This window comes from Chiloscyllium plagiosum, unplaced genomic scaffold (genome assembly GCF_037043375.1).
Source record: "Chiloscyllium plagiosum isolate Xiang-an unplaced genomic scaffold, Cpla_swu_hap1 HiC_scaffold_29, whole genome shotgun sequence".
In the NCBI taxonomy this organism is placed as follows: Eukaryota; Metazoa; Chordata; class Chondrichthyes; order Orectolobiformes; family Hemiscylliidae; genus Chiloscyllium; species Chiloscyllium plagiosum.
The window spans coordinates 100150477-100162531 of record NW_028270167.1 but is presented as its reverse complement, the minus strand read 5'-3'; the positions used below and the strand labels follow the sequence as shown (position 1 = coordinate 100162531).

The 12055-nt window shown below is 41.4% G+C and overlaps 1 non-coding gene across 1 annotated transcript; it reads right to left on the bottom strand.

The window, feature by feature from the left end:
* Positions 1-11581: 11581 nt before the first annotated feature.
* trnar-acg (transfer RNA arginine (anticodon ACG)) lies at positions 11582-11654 on the bottom strand. The gene has a single exon. It is a non-coding gene; the product is annotated as a tRNA-Arg (tRNA).
* Between the last annotated feature and the right edge of the window lie 401 nt (positions 11655-12055).

The window sequence follows — 12055 nt, the reverse complement described above, 5'->3', positions numbered from 1 at the left end:
CTTCCCTTCTTGAATGAGGGAACAACTTTTATATCCTGTAGTGTTCTGGTACAATACCTTTGGACAATGACAACATAAATATCAAAGTCGAAGTGTCGGAAATCAGATTCTTGGTTTCCCAGAGAATCCGAGGATAAATCCCAACTGGCCCACGGGAATATATATATTTTCACATTTTCAGAGTTTGTAACACCTCGTCCTTGGGGACTTCAATCCGATCTCGTCTCGGAGCCTGTTTCTCAGTATTGTTCTCGACAACAGTTTGCTTTTCCAATGCGAATTCTGACGAAAGATATTGCTTTAGCGCTTCCCTTATCGCTTCTGACTCCACGTACTACTTACCAAGACTGTCCTTCATTGGCCATATTTTATTCCATTCATTGTTTTAATCCTTACATACCTATGGAAAACTTTAGGATTTCCCCTTATCCTATCTGCTAACAAATTCTCGGCTCCCCTCCTGGCTCATCTTCAGTCTCTCCTCAGGACTTGCCTGTTTAACTTATAACTCTCAATAGCCCGAACTGAGCCTTCACAGCTCTTGCTAACACAATCCTTCTTCATCTTAACAAGAGATTCGGCTTCCTTAGTAATCATGACTCCTGCGCTTGACAATTTCCTCCCTTTCTGACAGGTACATAGTTATCAAAGACACACAGATCCTGCTCCTTGAATAAGCTCCACATTTCTATTCTGCCCATTCCCTGCCGTTTCCTTGCCCAACCTGTGCATGCGTAATCTTATCTAATCGCATTGCAATTTTCTTTCCCCCAGAAACGCTTGCCCTCCGGTGTATTACTATCCCATTGAAAAACTCAAGTAAACATAACTGACTTTTGGTAACTATTACCACAGTGCCCACCTACCGCCAAATATAACACCTTGCCGTGTTCATTACTCAGTATCAAATCTAATGTGGACTCTCCCCTTGTTGGCCTTTTCCATTGTACAGTATTTGATGAATCTATCACAGATACTCAATACTCTCCTCGTCAGGGCTACCCTGACTGAGCTGCTTCGACCGATCGACATATTGTTTAAAATCCTGCTTGATAATTGCCATACCATTTTTTCAGGTGTTATTTATGCCTTTGTTTCCTGCCCTCCCCAATGTGATCTGAAAATATGGAGGCGGATAGACTCCGAGAATCAGTGACATTTTCTTCTTAGAACTTCTAATTTCCTCTCAAATGGATTCAAACTTATTCTCCATAGAACGTATATCATCTGTCAGCATCGGTCTGAGGTTGTCCTTGAATGTTAGGGTTACACCACCTTCCTTACCATCCTTTCTGTCCTTCCAAATTGTCTCATGCCCGTGAATATTTACCTCCCAGTCTTGGCTGTGCTATCTCCATGCCTCTGCAATGTCTACTAAATCGTATTTGCCAATATATCCCCAACCTTCTTCCGAAATGTACGAGCATTCAGGTATAGTGCCTTTATGGTCGCTTTCTTACCCATTGATTAACAACATCTCTAATAATATCTTCTAAGCTTCTTGCTTCTCCTCACTTGTCCATTTCTGACCTCCCTGTTTAGTATGCAAGTGCTCTAATACACCTTCCAGGTGAAGCAACACTTTCCCTACACTTTGCACAATCCAGTCTAATAGATTCACTGCTCTTATTGTGGTCGCCACTACCTTGGGAAATGAAGTGTGGACTGAATGACCGTTTTGCAGAATACAAAGTTCTATCGCCAGAAATGTCCCTGAGCTTCAAGTTGACTGCTCCTTTCGCACAGAACCATGTTTCCTAGCCAACGTCTCTATCTCAGACTTACTGCAGTGTTCCACCATAGCTCAGCGCATGCTCTAAACGCAACAGACGATTTTCTGCTTGAGGACCCCGCAACCCTCCATATCAATTTCAGTCATTTTAGAGGCCTGAAGTCTCCCATGTCCTGGCCCCCGACACACCCCTAGTTATAGCAAAGCAGCCATTATACACAACCTATGGTTAGTCATAAACAGTATCCGTGAACAGTTGTTAATGCTCCAAACAAATCATTATCAATTCCTATGCCCAACAATTCCCGCCTCAGACGACTGACTGTGTGGAGTTTGCACGTTCTCCCCGTGTCTGCGTGGGTTTCCTCCGGATGCTCGGGTTTCCTCCCACAGTCACAAAGATGTGCAGGTCAGGTGAATTGGCCATGCTAAATTGCCCGTAGTGTGTTGTAAGGGGTAAATGTAGGGGCATGGGTGGGTTGCGCTTCGGCGGGTCGGTGTGGACTTGTTGGGCCGAAGGGCCTGTTTCCACACTGTAATGTAATCTAATCTAATCTAATCTAAACTGTTAGTTTCTCTCTTTCGGTTCTATCCCAACATCTTGTTTCCTCCTAATGACTGCGCCCCCACATATCTTCTGCATGTATACGAAAATTTTACTGGAAACCATCAGTGCTAAGGACGGCGTCACTGCACCGAAAATGTTAATTCCGATTTGTCTTTCCAACATCTTTTGGTCTTGCCCCTGAGGAAGCTTGATACTGTGCTTGTGTAATGCCGCCTGCACATAAGACAGAACTGTGTTAATCTTGAAAAGTTCTCTTGTTGATGAATCCCATTACAATGTCAGGCATTGGCATCGACTTCGTAGGTCAATAAATATAGAAATCATGTGCTTGGGATTTGTGCCGGAGTTCTGTTCTGGATATGATAAACAACAGAGAGCAAAATCTCCGTCATATCGGATGTGAACAGATAGGAATCTCCACACGAGGTGGAATAAAAAGAATGTTTTTCAGTTAGAGAAAATTCAAACCATTTCTCACTGTAATAGCCTGTGGCTATCAGGCACAATGTTGTATAACCACAAAGGCTGAATACAGCGTTTTCGAGTTAAAATATCTGAATGATCTCCTTCCAGTGTGACAGTACAGTTGTGTCAGCAAATGGGATAACTGACTGAATCACTTTATTTTTTCAGCTAGCGAACATTCCTCTTGTGGGAAGATATAGGGGCAGAATGCAGGAAGAGGGATGGAAAGGTTCTGAAAAAGTTTGACATAGGGACTGAGGAAGTGTTCGTAGTTCGGACAGGCTTGAAGTGGGCATATTCCCAATTCAGGACGCACTTGTACCTTACGTTCCTCTCTGTGACAAGGGTGGAAATTACAGGTGTTCTGAGCAAGGTTTTACTTTCCTCTTTGGGTTTGTACTGGATTGGACTAATGCAGTTCCACTTTTCAGCAAGATTGGGAGAGATAAACCAGAGATTCACACAGCAGTGAGTCTCACATCAGTTAAAGTGAACCTTTTGGAGCAAACCCTGAAGGAGAGAGTTAACTGCCACTCGTCCAGGCATGATTTCATCAGGAAGCGTCATCACGGTTTTATTACAGAATATCATGCCTAACAGATTGGATTAAGTATATTTGATTGGCAAGTGATCGGGTTTTTTTAACGAGGGCAGTAAAGTTGATGTTGTTTGTGTGCATTTCAACATAGCCTTTAACACGACACCACACTGGAGACTGGTAAGAGGATAAAAGTGAAAAGGGATTTAAGGTCCCCTAGCAAGTTGGAGCCAAACTTAATTTGGTGGTGGTAGGAGACACAGGATGGTGATGAAGGCTGTTTGTGTGATTGGAACTGGTATTCAATGGTGTAACACCAGGATGAATGCTGGGTCCCATGTCGTTTGTGAATGTATGTAAATAATATAGAACAGGTTATCGGGAAATGAGAAGCAGAGTTGTCCATGATACGAATATTAGCAAAGTGGTTAATAGTGAGGAAGAAGGTCATAGAATGGAGGAGCTCAGAGATAGATTTGCCAAATGTCAAATTCAGATAGGGGATGTTGAAACTAACCATGCAAAACATGAGGTGATGCACATTGGAAGTAACAATTCAACGGATGACTCAATGAATGGCAGGACACGCGGAAACCCAGAGGAACAGAGAGATTTTGCATGTTGGGCCACATGTCCGTCAAGGCAGCAGAACATCGTGACAATCACAACTTTATCAGTCAAGGCAAAATTTATAAAAGTAGATAAAGTGGTATCACAAGTAGACAAGATGGTGAAGAAAGTACTTGACACGCTTTTCGTCATTCGTCAGAAAATCGATTATCCAAGTTGGAATGTCATGTTGTAACGATATAAAACATTGGTGAGATCACACTTAGAATATTGATTGCAATTATGGTCAACTTCTACAGGAAGGATTTTGTAAAAATTGAAACTGTCCACGAATGATTTACAAGGATGTTGCGGGGACCTGAGGGCTGGATTTAAGCGTGGAGATGGGGTAGGCAGGATCTTTTTAGCTGGAATGTTCCAGGCAGCGCGTCACGTTCTCACCGTTTATAAAATCTTGACGGGGGTATGGATAGGCAACTGACCTAAATCGTTTGCGCAGAATGGTGAAGTTCAAAACTAAGGGCACAGGTTTATGGTGACAGGCACTGAGACACACTAAATCAGGTATACAGCGTGAGAGAATGATGGTTGAATTCCAACAGGCATTGCTTCAGGTCAGTCTTCGGTTTTAAAAATAAACATTCTTTTTCGTGAAAGTCGTTTGGTAGCGAAGTCGTGAATTGAACGTGAGGGGTACTAAAATTGAGTGATGTACCGATGAAAAAGTGAGTGTGTACAATATTGTCCAATGCACTTTGAAATGGAGAATGCCATATTTATAAGGAACAATCAATAAAGATCATTTAAATTAAATGTGATGTTGCAGGACTCTGAAATACACACCGAACTGGCTGTGCTGGGATATGAGTCACATTGACTTTTCTGCAGGAGCATCAACTGATTCGGAAGGCATCATGATATGTTTCATCTGTTCAGCAGTGGTGAAGCCAATATATATTCCTCCCTTCCTATCAGCACTTGGCAAGGTGAGCATGCATTGCCTGATCGAAACATTCCAGTTCATGAAACTCGTTTTTCTTTTCAGAATCAGAATGTAGCAGTTATTAAACTGCAGCTTTCTCTTTTCCTTTACCAAGATTAATATTCAAACATTCAGTTGAACTGACAGAATGCTGAATTCTGCAACAATTATTTCTTTTCTCTCAGACATTCAGCCCCTGCAGTTTTCTTTTCTTTAGTGATATGAATGACCTGATATTTATGGGGAAATGAACATTGCAGTTTGTCTCACATGCGACAGAAGAATCAACTGAGTGGTGACAGGTGCATCTTAATGTTCCTATGCAGTTGAGCTGAGGTGGTGTCGAGTTAAAAGTGTGGATCCAGAAAAGTACACCAGGTAAGGCAGCATCCATGGAGTAGGAAAGTCGATGTTTCGAGCATAAGTTCTTCGTCAGAAATGTTGGAAGCATTGACAATCCTGGTCCTCAGATATTGCCTAACCGCTGTGCTTCCTAGCGCCATCCTTCCTGACTCTAATCTCTCGCATCTGCAATCCTCGCCTTCTCCTCAGGTGTGGTAGTGCTGGATATTGTTCCTGAGATGTAACAACATGTTCGTAATGATAGGTTTGATATGCGGTTGGAAGCTCATCATTGATGCAATTCATTCTACCCCTCCCAATCTGCCAAGCACATGCAGGTCCTGCGCCTCATTCATTGACATTCCCGAAACACCTGACGACTGCAAGAAGAAGGCCTCATCTTCCCCTTGGGACCTTGATGCCTCATGGGATCACCAGTTTCCTCATTCACCATTTCCTCATATTATTCTACTTTCATGATTCCAACTCAGCATTGCCCTCATGACCTGCACATCACCTTTCCAACCTATTCGCTCCACCTCGTGTCAGAACCAGTATGTTATTCTCCACATTTATCTTCTCATCGCATTCTCAGCTATCACGCGCCCAAACCCCCTAAACCGCCCATTTATCTCTCAGCCTACCACGGCCACGAACCTCATTCCTGATGAAGGGTTTATGCCCAAATCATCAACTCTCCCGCTCCTCGCATGCTGCCTGACCTCCTGTGTTTTCTATCACCACACTGTCGACTCTGAGTTCTAACATCTGCAGTTCTCACTTTCTCCACGGGGCAGTATTGTGTAAAAGTCATATTATTGGAAAAGTGCAGTTTCTGTGGTTTTCTAAGTAGTTAATTTCATTTGCCCAATCGGCTCTAGCTGGAGTATTGTGTGGCTTTCTGCAATTATTACAGCAGGGATGTGATTGCATTGGTAACGGTGCAGAACAGATTTACCAGGATATTGTCTGTTCGAAGAGATTCACTTATGAAGATAGTTTGGACGGACTGGGCTCTCACAAAGATATTCTCTTTTATACAAAAAACGGAGCTGTTCTTTTCCTCAAGGATAATGTGTCTTGATATGTTTTTTTTATCAAAGGCGTTGTAAAACAATTCAGGCTCCGAATTGGATGAAGTATTACAGAGATAAAAGTGTTCGCTGAGAGACCTTTCGTTTCTCCGTAAACAGCTGAGTCTTAAGGCCAAAGATTTTATGTTTTAGAAATGAACTGTATAATGGAATAGGAGTGGTCATTCTGGAAATCTGAATTCTGGTTTTGAGATCCTTCAGCAGTGGTGCACTAACTAATAGCCTTTCTCCTTCTGCCCTTCTAATTTTTACCTATAAGCTTCTGTTTCATTTTTACTGTGTTTAAGGTTCTTTTTTATTTCGGATTGTTGTGTATTTTCAGAACAGCATAAGTAAGTCTAGTTTGTATAGACTAAGTTCTGTGGGTATTCTGAATTCTGGTTTTTGTTTTTCAATCCGTCATTATGTTAATAATTTTTGCAACTAGCTTCCTCGAGTAATTTTCAGTATACACTTAACGAAAAAAATATAACGTTACGGTCAGGGTTGTCTGCTTAATAACATTTTGAATGGTTCAACCTCGTCCATAACAAATTGGGAGGTAGTTGATGCATTAAAAGAACAACTGATAGGTGCATGCGTCTTTATTTCGGGTGTTGATTTGGATTGGGGTAGACAATGCTTGGGAAAGCAATGTCTCATTTAGGTACAAAGAGTTGTATGGCTATGGATGATGTAAAGTTGGAAATCTTACATTAAATAATTCAGGCCTGGCTTAAGGAATTAGCAGACATGCTGGGGTTGTATTTGCCTCTTTCTGTGATGAAAGGAGAGATCATTCCCGCAGTAGCTCAGAATTTAACTAAGCTGGAAAATCCATAGAATCTGTAGAGATGGTTAAAATTTATTTGAAAATGAAGCAGCTTTAGTTAGACGCGAGAGATAAGGAAAAGACACCAGATTTGAAGCAGTTTCAGATACGATTCGAAGTAGAGAGAGGGAAGAAGAGAAAGCAGCAGAACAGAGAGAAAGGGAGACAGGGTTTGAACTTCAGAAATTGGCAATTATTAAAGGAATTCACCTTAAAAGGTTGGAGAGAAAGGCTGAAGATAAGCTTAATCTGGAAGAGCCTATTGTTCAAATGACAATGTTAGCAGCTGAAATGGCTGATGGTTATGTAGTGGTCAATAAAACAAGGATGGGTTTCCAGAATCATTTTAAGTCTGAGGGATCGAAATTGGGGCAAAGAGAAATCCTCTCGTGGAAGGGGAAAGTTAAATCTCTGTGAAGGTCATTAGGATAACTTATCACAGGGGAAATAGGGAACTCTTGAAAGGAACAAGATCTGGGGATTTCATTACAACAAAGTAGGCCATATGAAATCAGTTTTGGAGAACTAGGGAAAGCAATGGAAAGTCAGATGTAGGAAAACGAAACAAGTCTGGATGTTTTGTTGGCATGGCAATAGAAAGCACAGTGGAGGGTGGAAAGCTGCATCAGAGTGCACAAGCCGATCAGAGGTTGGAAAAGGGGAAGTGCCAGATCTGCTTTAAAAATATACCTGCAAAGGTAAAGTTTATTTACATTGGCCAGGAGTAACAGATAGAGAGATAACAATATTCAGGGACACAGGATCGTGCCTGTCTGTGATGCAGAAGGAGGGGAAAATATGTAGTCCTGAAGCACTATGTGCACAGGAATTCATTGTGGGACGAAAAATTGCTCAGTTATGTACAGTGAGGCGAGAGTGGGCAAAAAAGAGTGGAGAATTTGTGGTGGGAGTTCTAGAAAAACTCTCAGCTCCAAGAACACAATTTGTGCTTGCAAATGATGTAGCTCAATCACCGGTATGCGTGCTGCCAAATCCAGTTGAAAAACCAGTCGAGATGTACGCAAGTGCAGCAATGCAGGAAGTTTATCAAGGAATTTTCCCAGATTGTGTCTTAACGCGATCACAGAGTCACAAGCTGAAGCAGGAGAAATCAAAAGGCAGGGATAAGGAAGCTGAAATATGATTACAAAATATTTTTAAAATCAGATCAGTGGGACACAGCAGGGGACAAGCGTTAAGAATGCAAGTATATTCAGCTCTGCTGTGCTGCAGACTTACAGCAGAAAGATGAAAAATTAAAGCAGTTGGATCAGAAGACCTGTACCTGGAAGGAGGGTGAATGCATCCCCGTGTGATATTACGTAGCAAATGATATGTTAACGAGGAAATGGAGAGCAACACATATTCAAGCAAGTGAGAAATGGGCAGAATTGTTTTTCCTGTAGGGTACAGAAAAGTGGTGCTGCGAGTGCCGCATGTGCCACAAATTGGAGGTTACTTAGGCGTGAGGAGAACGGAGGCTAAAATACAAAGACATTTTTACTGGCCTGGATTGCAGGAGAATGCATTTGAATTTTGCCAGACGTGTCATACATTTCGGCTAATAGGAAAACCTTGGGAAATAACAAATCCTGCACCTTTAATACATATTCCAGTGTTCGAGGAATCTTTCTTAAGTGGCTTCATTCATTTTGTAGGTTCCCTACATCTAATAAGCGATGGGAATAAGTAGTAATTAACAGTAATGGATTTATTGACGAGATTTCCACATGTTGTTCAATCGTGCAATATGACATCTAAAAGGACTGTGGAAGAGGTACGATTTTTTTTACAAACGAGATTAAGACTACCATCAGAGATACAATGAGCTCAAGGGTCACATTTCACATCTAAACTTTTCAAGGAATATATAGATAGCTTGGAAATAAAACGATTCAAATCTACTGTGTACCATCCAGAATCACAGGGTGCACTGGAAAGGTGATGTCAATTATTAAAGACTATTTTGAGGTTTTATGGTTCGGAGGAGCCAGATTATTTCCATAAGGGAGTTGCATCAGTGCTGTTTGCGATCTGAGATGTACCAAAAGAATCCACCAAACTACGTCCGTCTGAAACCAACTGTGTGCATAAAGTCAGAGGACCATTAACATTTATTAAGGCAAAATTAGTAAGTCAGATTAGAGAGACCACGCATTTGGACGATGTGTCAAATTTTAGAGTTGGACTAAATAATGTTGGGGAGTTGTCAGGACATTATTTAAAAGTATCGCAGCAAATGGTGAAGCAGGAAGTGTATGAGAAATCAAAAAATCACAATTTTGCCACTCGGAATCATGTACTTATTTAAATTTCATTAATCAGTGAAACTTTAAAGTAAGGTTTAGAAGACCTTATTTAATTGAGAGGAACTTGAGTGAGGGTAGCTACTTGATAGCGACTCCAGGCATGAAGGAATCTCACAGAATGTGCGATGGGAATATGCGCTAACGGTATTTTGGCAGAGAACGAACACAAGAGGAGAATGTGTCATTGGCTACGACACACTGGGTAAAGCCAATGTCAGGGAATTCTGCATTGGACGTTCCTGAAATAAAATTGGACAATGCAAAAGTTGTCCAATATTGATAAAGTTATTCAGTTATCTTCCAGAAGAAAATCGAAAGTTATTATTCTTGCATGGGGAGATCTGCTGAAATATATTGGGTATTAATAATCTAATTGTAGATTATGTAAATATAGGAGATGTTGTTCTGACTTTGTAACATCCTTGCAGGCATAACCCTCTAAAGTTGTACAAGTTCATAAGGAGATGTCACGTATGCACCAAAATTGCATAACCGAAGTGAGTCTCAATGAATGGAGTTCACCCATCATCATGGTGCCAAAGCCAGAAAAGACCCAACAGTTGTGTGTGGACGATCACAAAATCAATGTTGTTAGAAAGACTGATGCATATACATATATGCAGCTGGAAGACTGTGTGGAAAAGTTTGGAGGAGCAACTTGCATTTCCAAGTTGGACTTCCTCAAAGGTTACTGGCAGTGAACTTTGTCAGAAAGATCAAAGGCAATTTTGTAACGCCAACTGGCCTGCAGAAATTTAAACAAATGCCGTTTGTACAGAAAACACTTCAGCCACATTTTACAGGTTAATTGACAGATTAATTGGCGGATATGCAACTGTGTGGTGTATATTGTGCCTGGTGACTAAGAGTCTCTCATGGATTGAATATTTACAGCATTTATCGGGCTTGTTTGATCGAATTCGGAAGTCAAACCGGTTTGTAAACCTAGCTGAAAGTGAATCTGCCAAAGCCAAAGTCACCTTCCTGGGATATGTCGTTGAAGACGGACAAATACCCCCACGGGATGCGAAATCGTAAGTTACACGGGACTTTTACACATTGTTGACGAAAAGAGCAGTACTACGGTTCCCCGGATTGAGTGGCTTTTCCTGAAAGTTTGTGCTGAATGTTCGCAATGGGACTGTTCCACTCACCAAATTGTTAAAAACAGGCAAGAAATTTCAGTGAACACAAGACTTTCAAAATGTATTTGACGACCTAAGTACTTTGTTAACCATTGCTAAAGTGTCAGTCACCCCTAAGAACACGAAGGCTTTCCAGGTGCCTATCGATGCCAGTGATGTGCGTGTCTCTCTTCTTCTGCCCCTCTAATTTCGATCTGTAAACCTGTTTCATTTTTCCTCTGTGTTTATGGGGTTTAATTATCAGGACTGTTGTGTATTTTTGGAAAAGCATAATTAAGTCTATTTTGGGTAGCTGAGTTCTGTGGGTATACTATATTCTGTTCACTGTGTTTCATCCCTTAATATTGTGAATAATTATCTCGCTGTTTTAAAAACTGGAAGTCAACCTAGCTAAAGTATTCCGAGTAAATTTTACTATATATTCACCAAAACAAATAACGACGTTACGCTCTGGATTACCTGCATAAGAATGTTTTGAGTGGTGTGGCCTAGGCAAAACGGGGGTTGTTTTTCTCAGAGCAGAGCTGATTTTGAGGAGACATGATCGACGTGTACGAAATAATGAGGAGCATGGAATGACAGATTGAAGGACACATTTGCTCTTGATCGATCACCAGGGTTTGTAGATTTCAGATAAGATGCAGAAAGCTTTGAATAGACTGGCAGGAAAAAAATATCAGTCAGCAGGTGGTAGAGTCTGGAACTGACTCTCTATAAAGATCATTTGGACAGTTAACCCTTCATTCTTCTCTGATTCCACTGGCCAAAGAGTTTCGAAAAGTTCTCAAAGCCGAAATTCCCGCGAGCAACAGTTATTCGATCGGTGGCTTTATGAAATGGAATTGTGCACATGAGTAACACGCGTGACTATTCGGCTTCCCTCCTGTGATGATGCTGGAACATTGACTCTCATATTCTCGGGGACATTTAATGAAGGCATTCTCGGTCCTGCAGATGAGGAACGCATACCTTATTTTGGCTTCGGAAAAATCAGTTTTATGCTTATTATAAATCTGCGCTACACCCGAGCCAGGTAGGATTCGAACCTACAATCGCCTGATCCGTAGTCAGGCGCGTTATCCATTACGCCACTGGCCCGACGCCTGTAGCTGACCTTAAGAGCCATGATGTTAACACGTACATGGTTAATAGCAGTCATGTTCACCAGTTGAACAAGCGAAAAAGATAATCATTGTCACTGCTTCAGTCCAATCTTCTTCACCTTTCAAAGCAGCGAATTTTCCAAAAAAAACACATATGTCCTCATGAAGCTTCCATTCACACTCTGTCTGCTCAGTCAGTCAATGCTGATCTGATGAATTTCGAATCTACTTCTTCAGCATAACTGACGTGAACGTGAGCCTAATTACCACACTGTATCTACCAGTTAACTTTCAGAGATTGCGATTACAGCAATGACCTTTGCGAGTATGCAGGAAAGTGAATACAGTGAACCGAGCAAAAAAATCCCTTCATGGAAATTAATCCAGTGCAAAGTC